A 6,717-nucleotide genomic window follows, 5' to 3' on the forward strand; every position below is an offset into this window, starting at 1 on the left:
TATATAGAACTCCATTATGATGTCATAATCTACTCATAGTAGGGGGTAGAACTTTAAACTCCATTATGATGTCACAATCTAGTAATAACAAAAGATACAATGTAGAACAACATTATTATGTAATATAGAACTGCATTATGATGTCATAATCTAAAACTGCATTATGATGTCATAATCTATTAATAGCAGGTGATAGAATTTACAACTCCATTATGATGTCACAATCTAGTAATAACAAAACATACAATGTAGAACTTCATTATAATGTAGTATAGAACTCCATTATGATGTCATAATGTAAAACTGCATGATGATGTCATAATCTATTCATAGCAGGTAATAGAATTTACAACTTCATTATGATGTCACAATCTAGTAACAACAAAAGATACAACGCAGAACAACATTATTATGTAATATAGAACTCCATTATGATGTCATAATCTAAAACTGCATTATGATGTCATAATCTATTAAGAGCAGGTGATAGAATTTACAACTCCATTATGATGTCACAATCTAGTAATAACAAAAGATGCAATGTAGAACGTCATTATAATGTAGTATAGAACTCCATTATGATGTCATAATGTAATGTAAAACTGCATTATGATGTCAGAATCTATTAATTGTAGGGGATAGAATTTACAACTCCATTATTATGTCACAATCTAGTAATAGCAAAAGATACAACATACAACGTAATTATAATGTAATATACAGCTCCATTATGTCATAATGTGAAACTGCATTATGCCGTCTTAATCTATTCATAGTAGGGGATAGGATTTACAACTCCATTATGATGTCACAATCTAGTAATAACAAAAGATACAATGTAGAACAACATAATTCTGTAATATAGAACTCCATTATGATGTCATAATGTATTCATAGTAGGGGATAGAATTTACAACTCCATTATGATGTCACAATCTAGTAATAACAAAAGATACAATGTAGAACTTGATTATAATGCTATATAGAACTCCATTATGATGTCATAATCTACTCATAGTAGGGGTAGAACTTTAAACTCCATTATGATGTCACAATCTAGTAATAACAAAAGATACAATGTAGAATTTCATTATAATGTAGTATAGAACTCCATTATGATGTCATAATGTAAAACTGCATGATGATGTCATAATCTATTCATAGCAGGTAATAGAATTTACAACTCCATTATGATGTCACAATCTAGTAATAACAAAAGATGCAACGTAGAAAAACATTATTATGTAATATAGAACTCCATTATGATGTCATAATCTAAAACTGCATTATGATGTCATAATCTATTCATGGTAGGGGATAGTATTTAAAACTCCATTATGATGTCACAAATTAGTAATAAAAGATACAACGTAGATCTTCATTATAATGTAATATAGAACTCCATTATGATGTCATAATGTGATGTAAAACTGCATTATGATGTCATAATCTATTCATGGTAGGGGATAGAATTTACAACTCCATTATCATGTCACAATCTAGTAGTAACAAAAGATACAACGTAGAACATTATTATGTAAATTAGAACTCCATTATGATGTCATAATGTAAAACTGCATTATGATGTCATAATGTATTTGTAGTAGGGAGTAGAATTTACAACTCCATCATGATCTCACAATCTAGTAATAACAAAAGATACAATGTAGAACTTCATTATAATTTAGTATAGAACTACATTATGTTGTCATAATGTTATGTAAAACTGCTTTATGATGTCATAATCTATTCATGGTAGGAGATAGTATTTAAAACTCCATTATGATGTCACTAATTAGTAGTAACAAAAGATACAACGTAGAACAACATTATTATGTAATATAGAACTCCATTATGATGTCATAATGTAAAACTGCATTATGATGTCATAATCTATTCATAGCAGGTAATAGAGTTTACAACTCCATTATGATGTCACAATCTAGTAATAACAAAAGATAGAATGTAGAACTTCATTATAATGTAGTATAGAACTGCATTATAATGTCATAATGTAAAACTGCATTATAATGTCATAATCTATTCATAGCAGGTAATAGAATTTACAACTCCATTATGATGTCACAATCTAGTAATAACAAAAGATACAATATAGAACATTATTATGTAATATAGAATTCCATTATGATGTCATAATGCAAAACTGCATTATGATGTCATAATGTATTCATAGGGGATAGAATTTACAACTCCATTATGATGTCACAATCTAGTAATAACAAAACATACAACGTAGAACAACATCATTATGTAATATAGAACTCCATTATGATGTCATAATGTGAAACTGCATTATGACGTCATAATCTATTCATAGTAAGTGATAGGATTTGCAACTCCATTATGATGTCACAATCTAGAAATAACAAAAGATACAATGTAGAACATTATTATGTAAGATAGAACTCCATTGTGATGTCATAATGTAATGTAAAACTGCATTATGATGTCATAATTTATTCATGGTAGGGGGTAGACTTTACAACTCCATTATGATGTCACAATCCAGTAATAACAAAAGATAGAATGTAGAACTTCATTATAATGTAGTATAGAACTGCATTATAATGTCATAATGTAAAACTGCATTATAATGTCATAATCTATTTATAGCAGGTAATAGAATTTGCAACTCCATTATGATGTCACAATCTAGTAATAACAAAAGATACAATGTAGAACAACATTATTATGTAATATAGAATTCCATTATGATGTCATAATGCAAAACTGCATTATAATGTCATAATCTATTAATGGTAGGGTATAGAATTTACAACTCCATTATGATGTCACACTCTAGTAATAACAAAAGATACAATGTAGAACAACATTATTATGTAATATAGAATTCCATTATGATGTCATAATGCAAAACTGCATTATAATGTCATAATCTATTAATGGTAGGGTATAGAATTTACAACTCCATTATGATGTTACAATCTAGTAATAACAAAAGATACAACGTAGAACAACCTTTTTATGTAATATAGAACTGCATTATGATGTCATAATCTAAAACTGCATTATGATGTCATAATCTATTAATAGCAGGTGATAGAATTTACAACTCCATTATGATGTCACAATCTAGTAATAACAAAACATACAATGTAGAACTTCATTATAATGTAGTATAGAACTCCATTATGATGTCATAATGTAAAACTGCATGATGATGTCATAATCTATTCATAGCAGGTAATAGAATTTACAACTCCATTATGATGTCACAATCTAGTAACAACAAAAGATACAACGCAGAACAACATTATTATGTAATATAGAACTCCATTATGATGTCATAATCTAAAACTGCATTATGATGTCATAATCTATTAAGAGCAGGTGATAGAATTTACAACTCCATTATGATGTCACAATCTAGTAATAACAAAACATACAACGTAGAACAACATCATTATCTATATATCTAAAATTGAATGTATGTCTGTCTGCGTGCGTGTCTGTCTGTCTGTCTGCGTGTCTGTCTGTTTGTCCTTTATGCGCTACTACACCATTCATCCGATCGCCATGAAACTTTGGGAAGTTGTTGAGTACACTCCTGGGAAGATTATAGGCATAGTACAACTATCCTACGATAAATGGCGCGCGCGCGAGCGTCGTCGAAAGTTACGACCCCCCACGTAGATCGAATAAGTAAGCCACCTGCTATTGTGATGTCATCACTGCCATTGTGATGTCATCAACATCGGACGCCCTTGAACATGCCCCAACATGTTCTATAAAGCTGCATTGTGATGTCATTAAGGCTCTATTATGACACGTACAGCACGCCAGCCATTTACAGTCAGTCTCCATTGGAGTTGGAAGTGGGTAAACAAGTACTAGGATATCTTCCTAAGAAGCCACAGCAGCCGGATAAATTGTATGTTCCACCCAACGGCTATTTTATTCAGCCCACAAGGGGGAAGCAGCGGCCTACAAAATCTCATTCAGGTAGGTAGGTTCAGTTCTTGGAGGTTGGGGAATGCTTATGGGCAAGGCCTTATGTCTCATCCCAACTCGATTATTCAATTCTAAGCGCAAAAGAATTAGCGTCCAAATTTTATGTACGGAATTTAATTCTCTCACTTCCCAATTTCATAGAAACTTGAAATTTGGCATGAGCATTGATTATGTCATAAATGGGAAAAGCTAATCGGTCCCAACTTGATTATTCAATTCAAAGCGCCAAAGAATTAGCGTTCAAATTTTACGTACGGAATCTAATTCTCTCATTTTCTGATGTCATAGATAGATAGATAGATAGATAGACTGTATGCAATAACCCTGATAGATAGATAGATAGATAGATAGACTGTATGCAATGACACGTACAGCTTGGAACCATAAATACTAGAGCACGCCAGCCATTTACAGTCAGTCTCCATTGGAGTTGGAAGTGGGCAAACATGTACTAGGCTATCTTCCCAAGAAGCCACAGCAGCCAGATAAATTGGATGTTCCACACAACGGCTATTTTATTCAGCCTGCAAGGGGGAAGCAGCGGCCTACAAAGCTTATTGGTCGCTGCTGCCGTCATTTTTAAAAAAGGTACGCTCAGTTCTTTCATGGAGAACAATGTTTAGTGGAGAACTCGCTTATTGGATACAATGTTGCGAGCTGGGCAAAACCCCTAGAATAATCCACGGCACACAGGCAGACAAGCAAAGTGTAAATAACTGGATTGGATAGCTGCGCTAAAATTCTTGCTTGGTTGCTATTTCTTATACTGCTGAGGTAACATAAAAGCTGTGCTGTGATTGGTTGTTATTTCCTATACCCCTGAGGTAAAATAAAAGCTGCACTGTGATTGGTTGCTATTTCTTATACTGCTGAGGTAACATGAAAGCTGCTGTGCTGTGATTGGTTGTTATATATTATACCGCTGAGGTAACTTGAAAGCTACGCTGTGATTGGTTGTTATCTAGATATATAAAAACGAATGTATGTATGTATGTATGTCTGTCTTCGCAGCAACGCGCGACGGGTACGCTAGTGTAATATAAAACTCCATTATGATGTCATAATGTGAAACTGCATTATGACGTCATAATCTATTCATAGTAGGGGATAGGATTTACAACTCCATTATGATGTCACAATCTAGTAATTACAAAAGATAGAATGTAGAACTTCATTATAATGTAGTATAGAACTGCATTATGATGTCCTAATGTAAAACTGCATTATGATGTCATAATCTATTCATAGCAGGTAATAGAATTTACAACTCCATTATGATGTCACAATCTAGTAACAACAAAAGATACAACGCAGAACAACATTATTATGTAATATAGAACTCCATTATGATGTCATAATCTAAAACTGCATTATGATGTCATAATCTATTAAGAGCAGGTGATAGAATTTACAACTCCATTATGATGTCACAATCTAGTAATAACAAAAGATGCAATGTAGAACGTCATTATAATGTAGTATAGAACTCCATTATGATGTCATAATGTAATGTAAAACTGCATTATGATGTCAGAATCTATTAATTGTAGGGGATAGAATTTACAACTCCATTATTATGTCACAATCTAGTAATAGCAAAAGATACAACGTACAACGTAATTATAATGTAATATACAGCTCCATTATGTCATAATGTGAAACTGCATTATGCCGTCTTAATCTATTCATAGTAGGGGATAGGATTTACAACTCCATTATGATGTCACAATCTAGTAATAACAAAAGATACAATGTAGAACAACATAATTCTGTAATATAGAACTCCATTATGATGTCATAATGTATTCATAGTAGGGGATAGAATTTACAACTCCATTATGATGTCACAATCTAGTAATAACAAAAGATACAATGTAGAACTTCATTATAATGCTATATAGAACTCCATTATGATGTCATAATCTACTCATAGTAGGGGGTAGAACTTTAAACTCCATTATGATGTCACAATCTAGTAATAACAAAAGATACAATGTAGAACTTCATTATAATGTAGTATAGAACTCCATTATGATGTCATAATGTAAAACTGCATGATGATGTCATAATCTATTCATAGCAGGTAATAGAATTTACAACTCCATTATGATGTCACAATCTAGTAATAACAAAAGATGCAACGTAGAAAAACATTATTATGTAATATAGAACTCCATTATGATGTCATAATCTATTCATGGTAGGGGATAGTATTTAAAACTCCATTATGATGTCACAAATTAGTAATAAAAGATACAACGTAGATCTTCATTATAATGTAATATAGAACTCCATTATGATGTCATAATGTGATGTTAAACTGCATTATGATGTCATAATCTATTCATGGTAGGGGATAGAATTTACAACTCCATTATCATGTCACAATCTAGTAGTAACAAAAGATACAACGTAGAACATTATTATGTAATATAGAACTCCATTATGATGTCATAATGTAAAACTGCATTATGATGTCATAATGTATTTGTAGTAGGGAGTAGAATTTACAACTCCATCATGATCTCACAATCTAGTAATAACAAAAGATACAATGTAGAACTTCATTATAATTTAGTATAGAACTACATTATGTTGTCATAATGTTATGTAAAACTGCTTTATGATGTCATAATCTATTCATGGTAGGAGATAGTATTTAAAACTCCATTATGATGTCACTAATTAGTAGTAACAAAAGATACAACGTAGAACAACATTATT

The sequence above is a fragment of the Eleutherodactylus coqui genome, unplaced genomic scaffold (genome assembly GCF_035609145.1).
Source record: "Eleutherodactylus coqui strain aEleCoq1 unplaced genomic scaffold, aEleCoq1.hap1 HAP1_SCAFFOLD_19, whole genome shotgun sequence".
NCBI lineage: Eukaryota > Metazoa > Chordata > Amphibia > Anura > Eleutherodactylidae > Eleutherodactylus > Eleutherodactylus coqui.